The sequence below is a fragment of the Nicotiana tabacum genome, chromosome 18 (assembly GCF_000715075.1).
Source record: "Nicotiana tabacum cultivar K326 chromosome 18, ASM71507v2, whole genome shotgun sequence".
Lineage (NCBI taxonomy): Eukaryota > Viridiplantae > Streptophyta > Magnoliopsida > Solanales > Solanaceae > Nicotiana > Nicotiana tabacum.
In genome coordinates, this window is record NC_134097.1 from 12,261,747 (window position 1) to 12,273,600 (window position 11,854).

An 11,854-nucleotide genomic window follows, 5' to 3' on the forward strand; every position below is an offset into this window, starting at 1 on the left:
AGAAGAGAAATGTAAGGAGGGGGGGGGGGGGGTTAGGAAGAAGGAGAAAACAATAAGGGAGGAGGGAATTAAGAGAAATTATTTTTTTTCTTCTTCTACGCTAAGAGAATTTCTACTCGTGTCATTCTTTATTCGTCTTTCTTTCAAACAATCCAGCAAGTCATCACCTAAAACCCAAAAAAAATACTTCATAACATTCTTTTTTTACACGCCAAAAAGTGAAGTCAATAGTCGATGTCGAGGATTCCGTTGGAGCTCTGTTCACTAGGTTTGATGTTATTCGTCGCTTATGCTTGTTCGACGTTCGTCTGAGTTATTGTACCTATTCTTGGAGACTCATTTAATTGGAAATTTTGCATTAAAGGTTTATTCTTCCCTCTGTTCTTTTTATCTTATTTCATGTTATTTTATTTATTTGCCTTTAAACTTTATAAATAATAATGTAAGTTAATCCTTAAATGCTATATACTTAATCATGTTTTTTGAAATATGGTATTCAAACTTGCTTTAAAGTTAGGAAGAGTTGGACCCTATGCGTTCGCGCAACTTTGGGCGAAACAACCTTAAATATAAAAAAAAATGCTATTAATTGCGTGCACGTACACGTGACATGATTTTGGTACAATAAATAACGAATTCACACACGTGATTCGTTTCAAAGAAAATTTTATATTTTAATATAAAAGCGGACAGATAAAACATGGAAACCAATAAATCACAGTTTATTTAAAATTAATTCAAGCCAAGTTGTAGTCAATAAAGCGACCGTGCTAGAACCACGGGACTCGGAGAATGCCTTACACCTTCTCCCCGGTCAACAGAATTTCTTACCCGGACTTTATTTTCGCAGACCAATAATAATAGAGTTAAACTTTTCTTTGACTAGAGATTCAAATAAAAGGTGACTTGGAATACCCAAAAAATCAATTTCAAGTGGCGACTATGTAAATAAAATAATCCGTATTCAAATTTATCACTTTAATTGAAAAAACTCTTGAACCCACAACAATTTGCAGGTTTGATCAACCACCAGTGCGGCAATTGAAATTGGTGTAATTAGTAGGGTAATAATTACCCAATATAGTAATTACGATGACCTATTTATTTGTTATAATGTAATTACAGTGTAACTATAAGCATACTATTTGGTTGGACAAGTACAATTATACAGTTAGATTAAATTTTAAATGAAGTAATTATCAAAACATAAAAGTTAATATAATAAATATATGCCTATAAATAATTTCTTATAATATAAATGATATTAAATTTAGTGTTTAAGATGCATATTTTTTTCTTGAATATACATTAATTAGTAATCATATATTTATAACTGATATTGAAAATAATTTATATATATTTTTCAAATTAATAATACTTAGTCTAATTAATTATAAAAACTAAAAACAAATATTTTGTAAGAACATCATGGAATGCATGTTTGATAAAATAAATTAATATTTATAAATATAATGTCATAACATTATTCAAATATTTGACAAAACTAATCTATCAATTCTAACTAAAAAATGAACTACATGCAATGTGAAATAACAAGACAATATTGTTAAAACAAGTAAATTGGAACCATAAATATAACACAATTTCAAAATTCGAAAAATAAAAAATAGTTTAATATATGTCAAATTCCAACATAATAAAAATAAGTTACAATATAACTTAAGATTAGGAAACATAATAAGTTTATAACATCATTCAACAACAAAATTTTACTTTAATGACATTACTCGTAATATGCCAAGTTTATTAATGACTCATTATTTCTAATATTAGGAGGTGTAGTTTTATAAACTAGAATAATAACGCAGTTACGCTAAATGAAGAAAATAAAACAAATAAGAAATAAAATATACGAGCAATTACATGGAATCACAAGAAATAAAGGCAGAGAAATAAAAGATAAATAATGTACAAAGAAAAATATATTTTAAAATTAAAAGAAATTAAAAACTAAAAATAAAATAATATAAAGTAAAATAAAAACGAAATTACAATAATTAAAATAAATTAAAATAAAAAAGGAAAGAAATTAAAAAGTAACCTTGTAATTACACATTGTAATTACCACAAATTCTCACCTTCGCCTTGAGAATTAGAGAGTGTAATTACACATCTACAATTATACTTAATTTCATACTAACCAAGTAATTATTTGGCTAGACAAACATACTAAATTGTGTAGTTGCACCTGAATTCAATTTCTTAGTGGCTTTCCAAAGAGGCTCAAAAAGAGGCAAACTCAGTGTATTCTTTACTGCTCTCTCCGTTCCAGTTTATGTGAACCTATTTTCTTTTTGGTCCGTTCCAAAAAGAATGACCCCTTTCTAAATTTGGAAATATTTTTTCTTAAACTTACAACTCTACTCTTAATAAGAAACTTTTATAACCACACAAATACTGTGGGCCCCTTTTTGAATTATTTAGGATCATAAATTTCAAAAGTCTTTATTTTTTCTTAAACTTCGTGCTCAGTTAAACAGGTTCACATAAATTGAAACGAAGAAAGTATATTGTTTTCAGATTTCCGGTTGACTTTTCCTAGTCGGCTAGTCCTCAAGTTGGACCTTCAGCGAATTCTTCAGACCGTGTCAAAGAAAGTTCCTAGCCCCTCTCTAACCAAATCCTTTTATTCTTTATTCACAATATAAACAAATTGCCTTTCTACTTTATGAGAAAAATGACCGGTGGCTATTCCAATAATGGACTTTCCCTATTCAGGCCACACTATAAATAGACAAGCTTAATTGTTGTTTCTTCATATTCAAACTTTTCTCTTACGCCCAAAGAAAGACAATAACAAAGTCAAAGAACTCTCAAAGAGAGTCTTGATATAGTGTCAAGATTTCTAGCTTTTCATAGTATTTTTTAAGCTGTCAATATATATCCTTAAATCCGATCAGATAGTATAACAAACCTTATCTGAGCAGAAAACCTATGAAGAACATTATGAAGATTGTGCTTGTGCTTTCTATCATCATGTGCCTCCTTCTAACACCTACCGTTGCTCGTCGAGCTAGCTTTGGCGGGGTCAGTCGGGGAACCAAAGCTAGTAGTGGTTCTGGTGCAACTACCACATTGGTCCCAGCAGCTCGTGCTGCACAAAGAAGCAACAGCTCATCATCATCAACTACTACCTCCTTTGGATGGTCCTCCATGGCTATGGCTTTATTTGCTTATCTTACATTTGTTTACTTTTGAGCACTTGTATATATTTACTTAAAATAATATAATGTACGTTCTTTATTATTTGGTAAGCAAGCGAGGGAGGAAGAAGACATGTTTTTAATGAAGTGATTTGCATAGAATTAGTGTCCAGTATATTTTCTTGCATGTTCAATATATTTATAAGGAGATCTTGGGTTATGTTTGGATACACCTGAAACACTTCAAAGTCTCTTGTACATATATAATTCCAATCAACCTGGTGGCAAATTGTCGGGTTGGGTCGGGTCGAATATGGGCTAGTCGAAAATGGGTAATGTAAAAACGGATAAATTATCCGACTCGATCATATTTAATACGTACAGAAAATGGGTTAACCGGCGGATAATATGGTTAACCATATTATCCATGGCTTTTTAAAAATGATTGTCCCAAGCTTGAGGAACCCCAATTTGAGTTTTTACAAATGTAAAAGTTAAACTCATTGGTTATTCATTTTCTAGATAGATTATATGGTTCTTATCCATATTTGATCCATTTTTAAAAAAGTTCATTATCCAACCTATTTTATAATGAATAATATAAATGAATAACTATTTTTTTAATCCATTTTGCCACCATTACCACCTATGCACACCCTTACTTTTGTGTCATTGTAGTAAGAAGTTGGCTACATTTTTAATATTAGACCAGTTATTTTGAAATTCGAAAGGGATCTTTTCATAGACACTTGAAATATCTGAAATTTTCTATTTACCAAAGCTTGCCATGTTTTTTCTACAAATTATGAATATTCCATCTAAAATCCGGTCTCTATCCTCTCTCCCTTTTACTCATCTCTCCTCTCCTCTCTCTCTCTTCTCTGTCGTCTCTTTCATATTCTCCTAATCTCCCTTGCCGCCAAAAGGCGCTACAGCTCTAAAATAAAACCCTACTTATCTTCTTTGTAGAAATTGACATCGAAATTTGACCCGGCCCCAAGCCTAAGCAAATTAGATTCAATCGCCTCCAAACTTTCAATTCAACTTCGTATTAATGTTTCCAACAAAAAACTATGTTACCCATTTGATCTTTCACACAAATTTCAAATCTCGGATGAAATTTGATTTCTAAAAGAGAACCAATGACGCTTTCAATGGTGAAACTTGAAATTTCTTCACTCCAAGTTTTTCAGTTCAATTAATATCCAAGTTTCAGTTCAGACAAACACAAATCAATGCAAAATAAGTCGATTTGGAAGCCATCTCTACTTTTCTCTTCTTTAGCAAATCTAGCAAGAAAAGAAGAATGTATGGTAAAATAGCATACAAATTAGAATACAAATATCGCACAAATTTGATACAAATTTAGTACATCTACAACAACATACAAATTTGGTACAACAACACACAAATTAAATACATATTACGTACGATTAAATATACAATATACAACTTATCTACAATTTTCATACAATATTATTACAAGTTTAATACAACTGCAATAACATACAACTTAAATACTACTACTATTCTCATGTAATTTCAACGGAAAGTCAATGTACCACACTCTTCGAACTGTACAATTGATCAGTACTTCAAGATGTAGCATGATTCATTGACTTGACTGAATGCTCTCAAAGTTATTCCTCCGAACAATCTCCCGCATCTCAAAGAAAACACAACACCCACTTTGTAAAGGTAATATTGAGCTCCAAAAAAACCTAAATAATCAATCATTGAGCTTTTCATTCAAGATTTACATGGGCGTCCAACAACTTTCTGCAAGGAAAATGGCCACTGTTACAAATCTGAGATAACAGGAAACACAGTATATCTACTCAACAAAAGTTTTGGTCGATTTTGCCTCCTTCAAACATCACGGTGGATAGAGGCGGAGCCACGATTTGAAATTTATGGGATATAAATTAAGAAATTATACATATTCAATGAATTTCTTAAAATAAATTACATAATTTGAACAAAAATTAATGGGTTCGGCCGAACCCGAAGTTGTGTTCTAGCTACGTCCCTGATATTGGTGGATAGAGTATTGTGGTCCATCACTCCATATTCTCTTTTGTCCGAGTCACTGCACGAACCTGAAGCTTTGAAGTCTGTGTGAAATTACATATTTGGAAGAATTGACAATGTTTGGTTGTGGGATACCTGTGTATTGGTTGAGTAAGTAATATTTCTTTCTTTTTCTTTTTTAGTTTTACACTCATCAGTTTCATCCATAAAAAAGTTTTTTTATTTTTGCCACGACCCAAAATTCACTATAGGTCGTGATGACGTCTAACGCCGCCGTCAGACAAGCCAAGGGTGATTGATTAATTTAATTACTCATTTTATTACTTTCGAAATCATAAATTTTAATAAGGAAGAAAATTTATACTTTTAAATCCACGGGAACGTACAAAATTTATAGTTTATAAGAGAAATGAAAGGCGATGATAATATACAAAACCGTAAGCATCAACTAGTATATCCCAAAATTCGGTGTCACAAGTGCATGAACATTTACTAAGGACTACAATAATAATACAACATCTGTCTAGAATGTAAATAAGACATGATAAAATAAATAGTACGATGGAGACTATATGAACTGCGATGCGTAGCCTGAAATACAGCTCACATAAAGTTTTCTCAACATCTGCGCCCACGCGTCAAGATGATCACCAAATGAACATGTCATGTCCTGCACATTTAGTGCAGAAGTGCAGCATGAGTACGTAAACCAACGCGTACCCAGTAAGTATCTAGCCTAACCCCAGAGAAGTAGTGATGAGGGGTCGATATCGACACTTACTAAAGGTCCAATAAAGCAGTATGCTAAATCCTAAATAGATATGAAACACACCAGTAATAGTGTGATAAAACGGTAACCAGCATAATCTTTCAAATTTTCTTTTAACGATATAAATTTCTCAATCTCGTATCCTATCTCAACAGCTCAGAAAATTCCAAGTGCCAATGTCAAATGAATAAAAAATACCATATAAAGTACAAGGCATCAGTGGAAGAATAATCTGGGGAGTATTCGGACTGTTAGCGATACAACACACGATTATGCCGAGGTCATACGGCCCGATCACATAAGAAATATGATATTACCGAGGCGAATAGTCTGATCCCATCATAATGTGTGCACTGCCGAGGGTCGAACAACATGAATCATAGATGCATCTATTATACTGCCGAGGCGAACAGCCCACTCCATTAAGAGTGTGATACATAATTCTGCTGAGGCGTTCGGCCCGCTCCTCAAGAAAAGAAAGGAATTATCGAATTACGAGACACGTGCTTACGATATAGTATATGAACACAAAGTGAGTATAACCTTTACCGTTTCTCAAATAACTTGCCAACAACTCAAAGTGATAAGGCTCGGTCTAATATATATGTATATATTTCTAAATCAAGTTTAATTATAATTTCAATTAATGAAGCCAGCAGAATGAGTTCAAATAATTCAAATATTACATGATAAAGTCCTAAGTCTACCCGGATATAAACATGTTTTAGCTACGTACGGACTTTCGTTACCTCGTGTGTATGTAGCTCCCACATCTAGTAGCACATAACAATTACATCGCCTAGGGGATAGTTTTTCCCTCATAAGGTTAGACACAAGACTTACCACGCTCTGAAGTTCCATAACCGGCTCTAATGCCTCTCTAACACCTCAACTCCAAGTCAAACAATTCGAAACTAGTCAAACAATGTGCAATTCAATCAAAATATACTCCAATGCTTATAATTAATCAATTTATAACAATTTCCAACTCCGCTCGAAAAGTCAATAAAGTCAACCCTCGGGCCCATGTGCCCGAATTCCAAAAGTTTTCGATGATAAACTTTACTCATAACATTACAAACTCAAATATATGATTTATTCCAAATTCTATGTCTAATTTCGTGGTAATATCCAAAAATACCAAATTCTAGGTTTTTTTTCAAAATCCCACAATTTTTGAAAATTTGTCCCGACTTAAAACAATCTACCCAGGCCCCATTCTTCATCGCGTTCGCGTTCAATCTCACGCGTTCGCGATGGCCAATTGCCCCCAGATGGAATTCCTCCTTCGCGTTCGCGGTTGTTCTTCCGCATTCGTGTAGCGTAAGGTCCCCCTAACCCCCAGCCCTCCTTCGCGTTTGCGAAGCACAAAAATGAAGCCACTAGTTTTTCTTCTTCGCGAACGCGTGACTCCCTTCGCGATCACGAAGAATGAAACCAGAACCAGGCACAGCAGCAGCAAAATAGGGAGAAATGACCTAAAACACACTTGAGGCCCCCAGGACCCCATCCAATCACACCAACAAGTCCCAAAATATCACACGAACCTACTCGAGGCCTCAAATCACACCAAATAATATTAATACTATGAATTGACAATCAAAACCTTTCTTTAAACTTTTAAACTTCGACGAACGCATCTGATTCATACTTGAACATTTCGGAATGACGCCAAACTTTATGCTTAGGTCATAAATCACGATACGAACCTATTCCAAAGCTCGGAACCCCAAACGGACATCGATAACACTAAAATCCACCCCAAACCAAACTTAGGAAATTCTAAAACCTTCAAAATGCCAATTTAAATAAGTGCTAAAATGCCCCCGCGACCCGATACTCAAGCCGAACATATGCCCGATCACGAAATCATCATTCAAACTTATTGGAACCTTCAAATCCTAATTCCAATGTCGTTTACTCAAAAGTCAAACTTTAGTCCATTCCTCCAACTTAAAGCTTTCGAAATTAGAATTTTCCTTCCGAATCAACTCCAAACTTCCTAAAATCCAATTCCCACTACACATACAAGTCGTAATACATGAAGTGAATCTACTCAAGGCCTCAAACCGCCGAACGACGCGCTAGAGCTCAAAATAACTGATCGGGTCATTACATTCTCCCCCACTTAAACATACGTTCATCCTCGAACGTGCTAAGAACTGCTTCGGAGTTGTCCCAAAATCACTGTTCAACACCTTGTGCACCAACCCTTGCAACCACAACCTAGTTGAGCACATTAGCTCGAACAAGACTAAAGATCCTCCTTTTTATTTAGTCAATAAGTCTTAGAACCAAATTCCAACCTCCGAATTTCTCTACAAGACCTGATTCTAACATACGAACACCGTTACAATCTCCGCACGTTTAACCCACACATGATCATACACCCATGTTGACATCACACAACGTACCGCATAACTCATTTGCCTAAGGAAACCTCCTTCGAGCACAACAACTGTAATTCAATGACTTGACGCTCGTAGTAACCTGATAACACATATAAGCATGGTTCTAATCCTCACAATACAACAACGATGAAAGAGATGCGCATGGACTCATAACCACCCGTCAGATCAATAGTTCACGGAGTTTGTCCACTTGGAAAGAATCGTTACCTTATTTTGAACTGAATAGTGACATTCTCTCTTTAATACACCTTGCATAAATCTGATCATACCGATTTCAGGTCCAATAACCTTGTCTCACCAGTACAAGCTGCTCCGGCAATGAGCCACCTCAAATACTGACCAAAAATTTCATATGACGCCATCAATAAGCCAACAAGCTACAACTTGAATATAACACATAAGGTAGAATGAACTCTGGAAAAGAACTACCCAGCCCGCATCCTGAATAAAATGGTCGAACAAACGCGAGGAACCCTTCTCACAGAATAAGAAACAAAATACACAAGAATAGATATAGGGAACCGTACTCAACATCTCATTGTTCCGGCTTGCAACCCGATCCACACATGATACTATTATGGCATGCAACCAATACCTGTGGCGACATTCCACCTGATCCACACATAACAATAAATAAGGAAGTACCCATCAAGACAAAATGCTTATGCCTATGAAATACTCGAATATCGACCACAAGTACACCAAGTGAAAAAATACAGCCTTAGGGAGACGGATAGCGCCATACACTAAAAAACCTAGGCACAACTAAGGTGCGATAAATGACCTGCATCTCGAGAGCCATCCTGTTCATATAACATAACAAGCTACACAGGACCACAACACATGTATGAATAATCAAGCTGCCTCACAACCCACATGTCACAATATAGTATTACATGGAATAAGTGACGACGGGAATAACATCCGACGCTCGAAGACTCCTCTATAAGCAATGCTATGCTGAATGAACACATCCGACCTGATGTATATTACACATTCACATTAGACCCATCAACGGACCCCAAGACGATTCCGATCATCCCATACTGGGCCAACAACCTTTCAAGGATCCACGATGGCCCTATTTATGACACACACGAGCAGTCGTCCCAATCCGGAACAAACTCCCACAGTTCACAACCAAAGGAATAGAGCGCCTTCCAGGCATAAACTCTCACATTAACAATAGTACCATAATCTCTATACTTGGTTTCAATCTTTAACAATCAAATGACTACCATGTCACACTTATACAGATTTCCCCGTGGGATACACTCCCACCACCTTCCACGCCATGTAGCAAGGTTTGCACCTCCATACCACCAACAGTACTAATGTTTTAAAGAAAATCGAGAATCTGCAAATCAGTATGCAAGGCCTCTTACACAGGACACCATTCTAAGGTGACACTAAAAAAAATACCAGCTTACTCTGAACATCTGAATTCTTTCCTGCTCATCCGAGCTCGTGACATTCTTGTCAACACCGAGCCTCAACTTTGATCCTCAACTTTCAATTTCCATGCCGCTCATTGCACCTATCATGTTGCTATGCGAGAGTACCATAATTTCATCATAACTCGTGAACCACTAATAGGATAAACACTTCATCATCTAGAAACTCTTTCACTCAACACACTTCAGAGGAACAATGGAAATACGCAATCGAATTCCCATAGCCGTAGAAAATACAGACCTCAAGTTGTGGTCTAAACCACCATAACTCTTTCGGGATCCATCTACACATAACATGCCATTAGAATCAAATACCTCCAAATTAATCAAATTACGGTGGATGTCAAGCCTGCACGTACAACCACGAATCACCTGTAACTTAACATACCGAAGGAACTGATCATTGTCACAATCACGCTGATTCAAACCATTACTAATCGACCCAACTTCTTCCAATTTACTCTTGACTTGCCTTAGAAATAATAATAGCTTCATTCAAAAACATAACTAACTCTATTAGCACTCATCCCGAGTGACCCGAATCATGAGAACACATCGTCTCAATACCCATGAACCATCTCATACCCTCCTTATGCGCACAATAGCATCTCCAACTGGTACACCCGTTCTGAAAGATCTTCTACGAATCCGAAGTAGTTTCTCCCATTTCTCCAATATTGCCTCGCAGATACGATGATAACATAGAAATTTTCCCAAGTATTCCTTGCACTCTACTACAAAATCCCGGTCTTCAGTTACATAATGGACCCCAAAATCCTTAGACGCTGCACCTTAAATTTTTGATCCCACTAGGATCGTTGTTGATAGTCATTCACTCTGACCTGGTCCCGAATATAACCAAACTCCAACAGTCTGCTAGCACATGAACACCCTCTCAAAGAAGCAACTGGATCAATTCTTTTTCCTTGTACATCACATCCACAAAAAGCATAAATTCTGAGTCTTCCCAAAACATGCACCTGAATCGATAAGGCAAAATATAAATAGTACTTTTACACTACCATTACATATCCTTAAATCCGATCAGATAGTATAACAAGCCTTATCTGAGCAGAAAAACTATGAAGAACATTATGAAGGTTGTGCTAGTGCTTTCTATCATCATGTGCCTCCTCCTAACACCTATTCGGCAGAAACTATAAACCTTTAAATATACAAAATTTGGTCTCACTCACTATTATAATAATATTACAAAACTATTATGCATATTAAATTCTGTGTGCTCAGAACAAATGACCCAACGGTCAAATTTTGAGCATCAAGTTTGTTGGGATCGAAATAACAAGATGTCAGACATAAATTAATAAAATAAATATTAGTGATAATAAATCAGACGATAAAAATAAAAATGTACTAAAAGAGAATATTAAAATGGGGTTCAATCAAATGACATACATTCACGGAAAAAATTTATTAATATAAAAAAGAATACTAAAATATGGGGTGAAAATTCTCCTCTTAACCAACACTTAAAAAATTGAAGCACTACATTGTGGATGCTCTTGTATTATTGTATGATCCTCAATTTATAGAGGTCCACAAACTCCAAGAAAAGGATAAGAGATCTATAGTAAAATCAATTACTATATATTATCATTCTAAGGGTTCGTTTGGTACGAGGGATAATAGATAATTAATTTCGGGATTAAATTTGAGATGAGTTTATCCCATGTTTAGTTGGGATAAATTCGTGCTATAACTAATCCTGAGATTAGTTATTCCGGGATTGTAGTATTCTTTTTAACCCTATGGGAATGTGGAATAACAATTCCGAAATAATCTAGGATAATTAATGAATCAAAATAATTAATCCTGAAATAACTTATTTCCCAACCAAACGAGCCCTAACAATAAAATCAAAATATGGTAGAATAAACAAATCACTCCGACCAAAGCTCGCTACATAAATTTACGAAAAACAGTTAATGAATATTCATTATTGAGTTTCACAAGGAATTAGGAGTTAACCGCTATTTGAATTTTTGGCGGGATAACCACAGAATT

At 35.2% G+C, this 11,854-nt stretch overlaps 1 long non-coding RNA gene across 1 annotated transcript; it reads right to left on the reverse strand.

Annotated features, from left to right (window-relative positions):
• Positions 1 to 4,576: 4,576 nt before the first annotated feature.
• Positions 4,577 to 5,329, reverse strand: LOC142172377 (uncharacterized). The gene is made up of 2 exons (XR_012701716.1): positions 5,169 to 5,329; positions 4,577 to 4,943 (listed from the first exon to the last, which is right to left on the reverse strand). It is a non-coding gene; the product is annotated as an uncharacterized LOC142172377 (long non-coding RNA).
• Positions 5,330 to 11,854: the final 6,525 nt, after the last annotated feature.